Raw genomic sequence first — 11,692 nt, 5'->3', positions numbered from 1 at the left:
CCACAAGTAGCTACGAGCAACTTTGTCCTGGCTTGCATGAAAGTCGGAAAATGTCAAAAAGAAAAAGATGGTGGCTTTTTCATATTTGTTCTTTCATTTTTAGTTCGTTGGCTCTTCTGTCCATTGTCCTCCTGCCTGGCTCTTGACCTGTGACTGTCTGAACGCACACATTAGACTTTCAGGCAGGGGATTTGTCCTGAGCCTCTGTGAAAGACCCACCCACCCCCATAAATAACTGCTCTAGAAACACATGAATGCAAAACTAAACCACAGCTTAAAGAGGAGCTCCAACTCAGTGCCATACTAATGTAAACGAAGTAATACTAAGACATGTTCTTATGGATTTGTCTTACCTTGAGATATGTAATTGGATTTCAGGATTAACTTCCTCATTCAATGTAGTGGTGATTCTTTGCCTGGTCAGTACCTGGGTGGGAGACCTCCAGCGAACAATTAAGCTTGCTGCTGGAAGTGGTGTTAAGAGACTCTTAGGATCTTCCAGAGGTCTCTGTCCAATAGCACTAGTTGCCTTAGAGCTGGCTCAAACATTGCTCAAGAGTCTACCTTTCACAGATGCGCAAAGATGAATGATGGGGGTGCACGCTTCAAGGAGCCTTCCAACTGTAGGGACCGATTAGAGACGATCCGTAGCATGTGTTCGTTTCCATATACGCCCCGTGTCTCAACGGTAGGACAGAGTCAAATACTGCCTCGACACGTAACAGCGTTATATTAAACCGCAGGACTTGAGGGCTGTTTTGTTTGAATGTTCAAGGCATTGGTAAGAACGTAGGTCAAGGGCCATTGGTGCATCTCCTGTAACTGGAGCAAAAATGCTATTCAAAGTGCAGTGACTAAAATCGTCGTCCACATGTCTCCGTTGTTGATTGCTTTCTGTCTAAGAACGTTCTGTTTTCATGTCCGAACGGGGAGACTTTATCATTCCAACTTGAAGCCACCCTTAAGTCCTCTGAGGTGTGTGTGTGTGTGCTTGCACGTATGGCGTAAAAGGTTTCTTAAACGGAGAGCAAACTTGAAAAAAGTTGCCTCCGCTGCCGCCGCCGCCTCGCACTCCCTGTTCGATTGTAGCAAAAAGGCAGCGACCGCGGCGCTCGCTGTAGTCGTGGCCGAGTGGTTAAGGTGACGGACTTGAAATCCGTTGCGGTCTCCCCGCGCAGGTTCAAATCCTGCCGACTACGGCGTCCTTTGCATTTGGTTGCGTGCGTGCGTGTAAAAGGACCAGCGCCATTTCGTTTTCGCTGGGACCTTTAACACTCTAAATCGCCTGGACCCGCAGCCTGTGAAATCGATTCTTCAGCACCCACGAAGGACGCTTTGCCGCTGGACACAGATACCGATGCTTTTCTGCAACGAGCTTTCCAGCTGAATTTTCTCGGCAGCTCCGTACTGAACCTGTTCTCCATTGCAACATAGCGGAGGCTCGTCACGTCTATAGCAAGGCTGTGTAGGACCGCATACGCCACAGTGACTTGTACACAGACCACATGAAAGGCAAGCAAAATACACTTTTAAAATTCCAAAGACTCACAAGGTCAGAGGAACAGCGATGACCTGAACAGATCTGTTCCAGAAGTCTAGGTTGACCTTTTTAGAGCTGTAATTGCATTTTTGTTTAATAGAAGATCAAATCTACTCGCATGTACCAGCACCTTACAGTTTATTGATGTTAATTCTGTTTAAGTAATAAGATTGCTAACGATGTTGGACTTTAGCCGGTGTTTTTTAGAACAAATTGCTTACACTTCTGTAAGGAATACGCAGTACGTGCCTTTGTCAGTCATTGCTCACCATACCTGTAACTTTCTTATCTAACTCACTTCCTCAAATGGTGAAGGTCCACAAACATAAATGAAAAAAAAAACCCTTGTTGTAGATGAGGTGCACAAAAAAGCAGCCCCTGATAGTGTATAACACATTTGTACTATTGCAGAGACACATGTAACATATATATATACTGTATATATATATGAAACAGAAATAGAAACAGAAACAGGAATCGCTTACTCACCTGGAGAATCTCTGTAGGAATATCTAGCATTTATCAATGGAAATAAAAGCTGCTTTAATACAGTGCATGTTCAAACTCAAACCCTCAGCTGCTGTTCTTGTTTGTTTTGGGACAAATTGCAACTGAGCATCGCATGAGCCGTTACGTACCCTTATCTGTTAGGGAATTTCAAGGGAGGAGTTAGGTCAGAATGGGTAGGCTGCAAAACAACAAGTAAAGATTTATTCCAAGATGAAACATTGTGGCGGTTTTCTTATCTTTTCAGCATGGACTAAACTTTTACGTGTTCCTTATATGCTATATGTGTATATATTAGCACCAATGTTGTTCTTAAAAACTAACATGAAATTGTCAGGGACATTCAGCTATATACAAAGACGAGACAGACAAAGTAATAATTCTGTATTAACGTGGCCTACATATTGACGCAATGATCGAACTAACTGACATGTTCTGATTCAGATCCCCTGCAGTTCATGCCAATTAGAACAATAGCAATGCTGAGTCCTCCCCACCCTACCGAGCACAAATTCAGCTGCTCTCCAGTTCTGTTCTGCATGTTTTTTCATTGCAATTGAGCTCGGAGCTGGAGATGATCTCCATACAGTTCTGTGTTCACTAGCCCGCACTTGCGTGCTAATTTACGGGTTGTGGCAAATGCTTTTCTATAGTTCATATACATGACGGCAACCTGTTACCGAGGAACCTGAGAGGTTTAAAAGCCTCACGAGCCAGGCAGGACTCTAACCCACAATCTTCCGATCCGAAGTCAGACGCGTTATCCATTACGCCACTGGCCCATAGAACATGCGCTTGCACTCCACCACAGAGAGCTCTACACTGCTACTAGTAGTACACTTCCCCATCTAAATTTTCACAGCAAGAAACTTGTGTTTCCTACTATTTTTATCAGGTTTAAAATATCATCTCCTTAAAACAGAAAAAGTGTTGATGTGTCGTGCTGAAATTCCGATTGATTTTGAATTCAAAGAAAAAAGGTTTTCTTCCAAAACACCATGAAATTGTCACATCTTGCAGACAATAGGTGTATTCCATGTTGAAAAGAGAAGAAAGAAAACCATGGAGCCTTTTACAGGTGTGAGGCTTCTTCAGGTGTGAGAAGACCTCACAGTCGAAACGCTGTGTTTCCGTTCTTCTCTTTTCAGCATGCAATAAACCTATTGCTTGTTCCTTTGCAGCCGAGGCATGCTGACGTAGCTACCCAGCTGAACATCTTGCAGACTCTACAATACTTCTCTCCTGTAGAAGTAAAGCAGGGCTTGCTGGGTGAGCTTTTGCTCCGGTAAATTAGGTCACGTGTCATGTTAAATCACTTCTTCTAAACACAACATTTAGTGGTGCTAGCTTTCCCCATTAAAAAAACAGACATTTCCCTTACAGTACATGACATATCGTTTTTATTCTATGAATAAGTATAGAAATTAAACAAAAGAAAAAATGGTGTCGCCAAAGAATGCACAGCTTGGACATGAAAAGTGCCCGATAAATGCCATTTCTCATCATTTCTCTTGGCGTCAGTTCTGCTATTAAATGGGACGGAGGCAACGGGCTCAGAGAGCAGGTTAAGTGCACACCGAACACAGATGTGTCCAAGTGTCTGTAAAAGCGCGGTGCTCCGCTGGCGCTGTTCCATACTGGCTTAAAGTGCCCGCCTAGTAAGCAGGCGATCCTGGGTCTGAATACCAGCGGTGCCTCTCTCCGTGTCTTGTTGTGCCGAATGTATCATTTCAGACAAACATGTACAGCTTGGTTCAGTTTAATGCAAGAATTCATTTCCTTTCTGGAATAACTTGTTTTTGAAGAAATCCATACAGCTTGTGAAAGATGAAATCCATTTCTTGGTTGTCAGTGGAAAAAGATTGCCGGCTGCAAGAAGCGCAAGTGATTGTTTTCTTTGACCATAAACCTGCAAATGTAGGGAGCACAAGCGGCCGTCAGTCTCTGTGGCGCAATCGGTTAGCGCGTTCGGCTGTTAACCGAAAGGTTGGTGGTACAAGCCCACCCAGGGACGCATGTCTCCGTTTTTCCAATGTAAACATCATCACCGCTAAAGAAGATGGCGCAGAAGGCTCCACAGTCGAAACGTTGTGCTTCTTTTCTTCTCTTTTCAGCATGGAGTAAACCTTTGCTTGATCCTTTGCAGCCTAAGCATGCTGACGCAGCTACCTTTCTCTTAACGCACCTCAATCATTATTCACCAAAACGATCAGCAGAATAAGTCGCCTTTGTGGTGATGTCACTCCTCTGCTTCACAAATGTCCTTAGTGACGGGCCATTTCTTTCTGCCATTTTTCCGGAGCGGTTATTGATTGCTCCATCATTTCCCTCTTACTTTCCATCACTAGATTGAAAAAAAAAACAGAAACAGGCTGACAGGACGACAATCAAATTGCAAAAACTCATCAAAGCACTCGATAGAGTATTTGAATCCACAAGTAGCTACGAGCAACTTTGTCCTGGCTTGCATGAAAGTCGGAAAATGTCAAAAAGAAAAAGATGGTGGCTTTTTCATATTCGTTCTTTTATTTTTAGTTCGTTGGCTCTTCTGTCCATTGTCCTCCTGCCTGGCTCTTGACCTGTGACTGTCTGAACGCACACATTAGACTTTCAGGCAGGGGATTTGTCCTGAGCCTCTGTGAAAGACCCACCCACCCCCATAAATAACTGCTCTAGAAACACATGAATGCAAAACTAAACCACAGCTTAAAGAGGAGCTTGTCATGACCGCCAGGCAGTTAAGACCAACTCATAAGCGATCTAATCAGCACCAGCAGTGGGTGATTATTAACAAACGCCGCCGCACGAGTTTACCCACCTGCACACACTCCACCGTGCGGTACGCAGTGCTATTTTTACCATCTTTACCTGCTTCCCGCTGCTCGGTATTGAGTCTGCTCCTTGAGAGCTCTACCTGGCGTTTTTCCATTACCTCGTTTATTCTGGATATTGGACTCCCCTTCTGCCTTTTCGACTTTGGACCTCGCCTCTCACCTCGGACTGTTTGCCACCAGTGTTCTCCCTGGATTACGACTTACCTTACGCCTCTTGACCACGAAACAAAGCAAAGCAGAGCAAAACAAAACGAACAAACGAAAACCCTCACGTCCCGCACTTGCATATAACGCCGTTACGTGCCCAAGCGGTATTGTATGTCATCCTAGCACTGCACCCCGGGGCGTACGGTATATGGGAACGAGCACACGCCACGAATCGTCTCGAATCACTCCCTACAGCTGTAAGGAGCTTTGAAGCGTGCACCCCCAACATTCTTCTTTGCGCATCTGTGAAAGGTAAACTCTTGAGCAAACTCTGAACCAGCTCTAAGGAAACTAATCCGATTAGACGTTACTTTGACTCATCCTTTAAGGGACCCTTGTTAATTGGAGAAATCAATGATTTCAAATGAATTCTGTATGCGTTAAAAGACAGCTATACACAGAAAACATGCAGGACACTGCTCATGATGTTTCCCGAGCCGAAACACAGTGCGTTTTTCCAAGCCATTTGACAAAGCCCGCCCACTGAAAACTGCAGCAGATCGTGTAAAGGCGTTCAACTTTGTAACTACTGCACGCACAGGAAGCAGAATAAATTCCTCTTTTCAAACTGTCAAAGGTTTGCTGCAGGACATCGCACAATCTCTTTTGAACGGGGACAAACGATTTCTTATGGGGCGCAGTAAGTACAGACGTTTATAAAGCTCCACTCATGCCGACGATGCAGCATGAAGAAGCGCTACCTAACGTTTGACAGACAAAAGCCGGGCGCCGCTACAAGCAATATGAAATCAAACTGACAGCACACGGCGTTTCGCGCTGACTCAAAAGTGATCTCGACAGACGCTGTTCTCTGCATAACGCTGAAAGAGATAAAAAGCGTTTCTGTGGAAACGTAACAAGCTTGTTTCTTTCTATCATGATGTCACCATGACAAAATCTGTCTTTAAACACCTTGCTCAGTCTCTGACGAGACTGTCAAAAATTGCTTTCGCCGATTGTATTGCAAACCGGCGGAAGGGGGATATTGGGAAAATTTTTCAACTAGTAATAATCGCGCCTCGGCTAAACCTCACAGGCTACGATACTGCCACTGCGCAAAGCTGACGGTTGCCAGGCAACCGCGGGGATCCTACGGAAATCGTTATCAATCGTCTCGTGGCATGTCGTTGCTGTAACGCTTCATATTTGTCGTCTTCTTCTTCTAGCTTGAGGTTTTGAAGAATTTCATGACAGACAAGGGCTCCGTCGGAAACAAAGGGCGTTGTGAGAAAACCGTTGCTTATTTTCAGCAGCAGAAATACAACCCTTTAAATACAAGATGACAGAACAATGACGAAGGGCATGCCGGGAGGAACTCATGCACTACAGAGGAAAGGGGGCGGGCACGTACAGTTCACATTCAAGCCACAAGTACTCTTCTCGGATGTTGCATAAACAAATCCTAACGTCCTGAAAGCATTGCAGCATGTTTGTGTCCCACTTCCCGTGGTTGCAGGACGACTGACACGAACGGACAAACACAATCTGTGGCGTTTAGCGTGACATAGTCTTGCAGGCATCGTGCTGTCTCACTGCAATACTATACCGCTGGAGGAAACAGCCCGGGTTCGATGAGCCTTGGAATGTGACTAGGAAAGTGAAGCCTTTTGAAAGAGGTAAAACACTGCTCAAAGGAACTGAGGGAGAATCTTACAGGGGATTCTGAGCGGTGTCTAAATAAATAAATTCTTCAGTGTCTGCGGATGGCATTTTGCAGCTGGAAACAGATGTCGACGCTTTTTGAACAGAGCACCAAAAAAGCGTCTTTTTTGAAGGTACAGGTATTGAGCATTGGTGGTTCAGTGGAAGAATTCTTGCCTGCCAAGTAAGAGGCTCGGGTTCGATTCCTGGCCAATGCAGTGGCTTTTGCATGCTCACCACTATACCACCAACACACGCCCACAGGATCCCAGCAGGACACCACCAGAGAATGCTCACGATTTCGGAAGCTGTCTCCGGGATGTTCTGATTCCACACATCCTGAATAAATCATGATATTGTTAGTTGCTGTAGCTAGACGTTCAAATGAGTTTCATGGCCAGATGGACTGTTTCCTCCAGTGGTATAGTATTGCAGTGAGACAGCACGATGCCTGCAAGACTATGTCACGCTAAACGCCACAGATTGTGTTTGTCCAAATTTGAACTTTCACAAAAGCATGCTAGCAGACAAATGCGCCTCAGAGGACTTAAGGCTGGCTGTTATATGCTGGAATTACCTTTTTTTGACGCTCTTACGAATGCGATGTCAACGAAAACAGAACAAAGCACAAAAAAACCCTCAAGTCCTGCAGTTGGATAGAATGCCGTTACACGTCCAAGCCGTATTTGACTTCATCCTACCATTGCAACACGGGGCGTATATGGAAACGAACACACGCTACGAATTGTCTCTAATCAGTCCCTACAGTTGTAAGGCGCCTGGAAGCATGCACCCCCATCATTAATCTTTGCGCATCTGTGCAAGGTAAACTCTGGAGCAGTCTTTGAAACGGCTCAAAGGAAACACGTGATTGATTCCATGTGCATCTGGGGTTCATATCTTATTTACATTTAATTCAAGGGAAAGGCTTGGGTCAGTTTCAGACGGCCTCCAACAGCGAGATTCAAGCGCCCCACCTTCAGCCCAATCTGCGCCACCAGAACGCCAACGGCTCCTCTGCGCTCCGGGGTGCGGTTGTGACCCCGTAACCTAAAGTGTTGGTGGCAGACAAATGGAGACTAACAGGTGACGTCCTAGGACATGACTACATTGTGACACTCGGTGGGGATGGTGACCATTGCTTGGAAAAGAGTGCGAGGCCCCTTTAGAAAAACATTTTGTTAACAGGCATTCTGCCTCAGCCTAAACACCTATAGCTTGAAAAGCGCATGCTATTAGACAGGCACCTCTGCAAGACCTTAAGAGTCTCTTAAACTAGTGATAGTAAGGTGTTCCCAATGGGCGATGTTCGGCTTTCAAATCATCTCTCCTTGGAAGCGCCGAGATGCAGCTGTTTAAGGCTTAGAAGCACCTGACTGTTTCACTACCTAGCTGATCACTGTCAGTCAGGGAGCTCAGAGGTGAAAAGCCTGTCTGAGAGACAATTCGCCGTCGATCAGTTCAATATGTTCCGTACCAGCTCGGCGCACCTGAGATCATCTTGGTAGCCGTGTAGCTCAGATGATTGAGAGCGTGTGTGTGTGTACCACCGTGATTGGATGCCGGTCCTTCTCAGGTCACAGTAAACCTTCTGCTGCCTAACTTCCCTTATTTTTGGGGATCCCTTTGAAAAAGCAAAGGAAAAAAAAACTGGCTCTTCATCAGCGTGATCAACCTCACCCAGTGTGGCGCAGTGGCCTAATGGCTAAGGCACTGGCATTCTAAGCCAGGGATTGTGGGTTCGAGTCCCATCTGGGGTGCTCCTGTCCCCTTTTGAGAGTACAAATGTCCTTGCAATTTGCGAAGCTACAACCCCACCTTACTCAGTGAGCGGCTCTGCTTTTCTCTCACATACAGTTGGAAGAAAAACTTTTGTAAACAGCCCTTCGGAATGATGTGGATTTCTGCATGAATGGCTCCTAACATGTGATCTTATCTTTATCTAAGTCATAATAATCAATAAAGAGAGTCTGATTTAACAAACAACACACGCCCAACATTTGACATTGCTGTTTTAACAAATGTTTTAAACAATCAAGGTCATTGATGGAAAAAGTACGTGAACCCTTATATTAAGGAGCTAGTGGAACCTCCTTTATTGACAAAAACCTCAACCCCCACTTTCTGTAGCGGCTGGTCAGACCTGAGCAGCGGTTAGGAGGTATTTTGGCCTATTCCTCTATGCAAAACTGTTTCAGTTCATGTATATTTTTGGGATGTCTTGCGCTGAACGGCCTGCTTCAGATCATGCCACAGCACTTCAATGGGATTGGGGTCAGGACTCTTACTTGGCCATCCCAAAATACGGAATTTCTTCTGTTTCAGCCACTCTGTTGTTGATGTACTCCTTTATTTTTGTCATGCTGCATGACCCAGCGTCTTTCGAGTTTTAGATCACAGGCAGACACCCTGACATTCTGCTGTAGAATTTCCTGATACATCTTGGAATTCATCGGTCCCTCGATGATTGCAAGCCGTACAGCCTCCGCCATGCTTCCCAGGTGGGATGAGGTTTTGGAGTTGGTATGCAGTGTTTTGTTATCTCCAAACATAACGCTGTGCACATTTACCAACAAGTTCAACTTTTGTCACGTCTGTCCACAGAACATTGTTCCAGGAGTTGCTGTGGAACATCCATGTGGTCTTTAGCAAACTTGAGAGGGGCAGTGGTGGTTTTTTTGTTGGGGAGAGCAGTGGTTTCCTCCGTGGTGACCTCGGATGATCACCACTCCTGTTCAGATTTCTTCTTATGGTGGACTCATGAACACAGACGTAAGACAAAGTCAACCACCTGTTCGCTAGATCCCATCCCCACTCAGCTAGTCAAAGATTCCCTCGAAGGACTGGCAGGACCTATAATTAGTATGATGAATGCATCGCTTGCGTCAGGCGTTGTACCTGATCAATTTAAGGTAGCAGTTGTTAGACCGCTCCTTAAGAAGTCAAATTTGGATCCACAAGTTCTTAACAACTACAGGCCTGTCTCAAAGGTCCCATTTCAATCTAAAAGTCTTGAGAGAATAGTTGTTGCCCAACGTCAATCGTATCTGGATTCAAATAATATAATTGAGAAATTTCAGTCTGGTTTCTGAAACTGCATTAACGAGAGTCGTAAATGATATTCTCTTAGCTACTGATGCGGGGAATGCAACAGTGCTTGTGCTTCTAGATCTTAGAGCTGCCTTTGACACGGTTGACCTCTCTGTTTTGTTACACAGGCTTGAGTTTGAGGTTGGCTTATCTGGAACCGTCCTTCAGTGGTTTACTTCACATTTTACTCATCGTTTTCATTATGTTCAAATATCTAATAATTGTACTGCTTCATCAACGTCACCAGTTCAATTTGGGGTACCAGACGGATCAGTGCCGGGACCAATATTGCTCTCTCTCTCTACATGCTGCTGCTAGGTAGGATAATAAGAAAAAATAATATGAACTTTCATTCATATGCTGATGACACTCAAATAAACATTTTGTTTCCACCAAATGACAACTCTTCTATTATCACTTTAGTTAAATGCATTAATGAAGGAAAGACTTGGATGTGTGAAAACTTTTTGTAACTCAACTCTGAGAAAACTGAGGATCTGTTGATCGGAGGCAACAATACTGATAGGACTACTATAACTTCAGCACTTAACTCAGAGGATTTAAACATTTGCCTCAAAGAGACAGCACGTAACCTAGGCGGCATATTAGACACAAGGCTCTTAACAACTTGCATTGTTAAGTGCCTTGGGACAACCTTGTTGTGAAAGGCGCTATATAGAAATACATTGATTTGAACTGAATTGACAATGTAAAATGTTGTGTGTTGTTTGTTAAACAAGACTGTCTTTATTTATTATTATGCGTCAGATGAAGATCAGATCACATTTTAAGAGCCATTCATGTAGAAATCCAGATCATTCGTGTTTTAAAAGTCGCGGGAAAAGCGAAACGGATGCTTTTCCTTTGTTGCGCAGACACACGACGACACCGTAGGCGGCAGGACTCGAAGCTTCGCAGGGAGACCCCGACGGCTTTCTAATCCATCGCCCTAACCACTCGGCCACGGCTGCAGCGTGCGCTGCTTTCTTGATACAGTCTAACATAGAGTGCCGGGCGGCGGTGGAAACCTTTTTCAAAGTCGCTTTTGGTTTAACAACAACAAAAAAACATTTCACAAAATGCATGCTAGCAGACAAATGCGCCTCGGAGAACTTAAGGCTGGCTTCAAGTTGGAATGATAGTCTCCCCGTCCGGTCAGGAAAAGGGAACTTTGTTAGACAGAAAGAAGGAAGTTACAATAACGGAGAATTGTGTGCAAGGATTTTAGAAGCTGCGCAGCCCTGCAGTTTCAATAGCCCTTTTATTCGTGTTAGATGCTGGAATTGCCTTTTTTTGACGCTCTTACGAATGCGATGTCAACGAAAACAGAACAAAGCACAAAAAACCCTCAAGTCCTGCAGTTGGATAGTTGTATAGAATGCCGTTACGCGTCCAAGACGTATTTTCAAGACGTGATTCCCTGAGTCCCAAAAATTTGTAAGTTCTTTGGATGATCTGTGGACCGATCTTTCACGATGAAGAATTCCTTAAGAAGAATAGATCTCGGCCCACCATCCCAATGCCTCCATCTCAAAACAGCAACCTCCCACTGCCCTTAGTCTGCAAGGCAGTCCTTTCAAGTGCGATGATGACGCCGGGACCTTCGTTGCCTATTGTACGAGCTGAACTTTTGTGCTCATCAATTCAACGCTCTTTCCATCAACTCATCTTGTCTTTTGACGCTTCGTGTTTTGTGCTCCTTTGACTATCGGCATATCGGGTGACTGCAAACACTGAAGTTCTTGCTTACGGAGTGTGGAACAGTGTTTTCAAGTGATCGCTGTTCTGTCATGTTGACGCCGAGTGAATCTTTCTTTGGCAACATGGGCAGGCTGACAGCAAAAGTAATGGCAAATTTCTTGACTTATTTCTG

General features: G+C 44.8%; 3 non-coding genes across 3 annotated transcripts; 2 read left to right on the top strand and 1 right to left on the bottom strand.

The window, feature by feature from the left end:
- Positions 1–1,117: 1,117 nt before the first annotated feature.
- On the top strand, positions 1,118–1,199 carry trnas-uga (transfer RNA serine (anticodon UGA)). The gene has a single exon. It is a non-coding gene; the product is annotated as a tRNA-Ser (tRNA).
- A 2,788-nt stretch (positions 1,200–3,987) lies between these two features.
- trnan-guu (transfer RNA asparagine (anticodon GUU)) lies at positions 3,988–4,061 on the top strand. Its single transcript has one exon. It is a non-coding gene; the product is annotated as a tRNA-Asn (tRNA).
- A 1,948-nt stretch (positions 4,062–6,009) lies between these two features.
- On the bottom strand, positions 6,010–6,151 carry LOC148634090 (U4 spliceosomal RNA). The gene has a single exon (XR_015933724.1). It is a non-coding gene; the product is annotated as a U4 spliceosomal RNA (small nuclear RNA).
- Between the last annotated feature and the right edge of the window lie 5,541 nt (positions 6,152–11,692).

Source organism: Lepisosteus platostomus, unplaced genomic scaffold, assembly GCF_059453375.1.
Source record: "Lepisosteus platostomus isolate fLepPlt1 unplaced genomic scaffold, fLepPlt1.hap1 Scaffold_40_H1, whole genome shotgun sequence".
Taxonomy (NCBI): Eukaryota; Metazoa; Chordata; class Actinopteri; order Semionotiformes; family Lepisosteidae; genus Lepisosteus; species Lepisosteus platostomus.
This window is presented reverse-complemented; position numbering and strand designations above follow the sequence as displayed.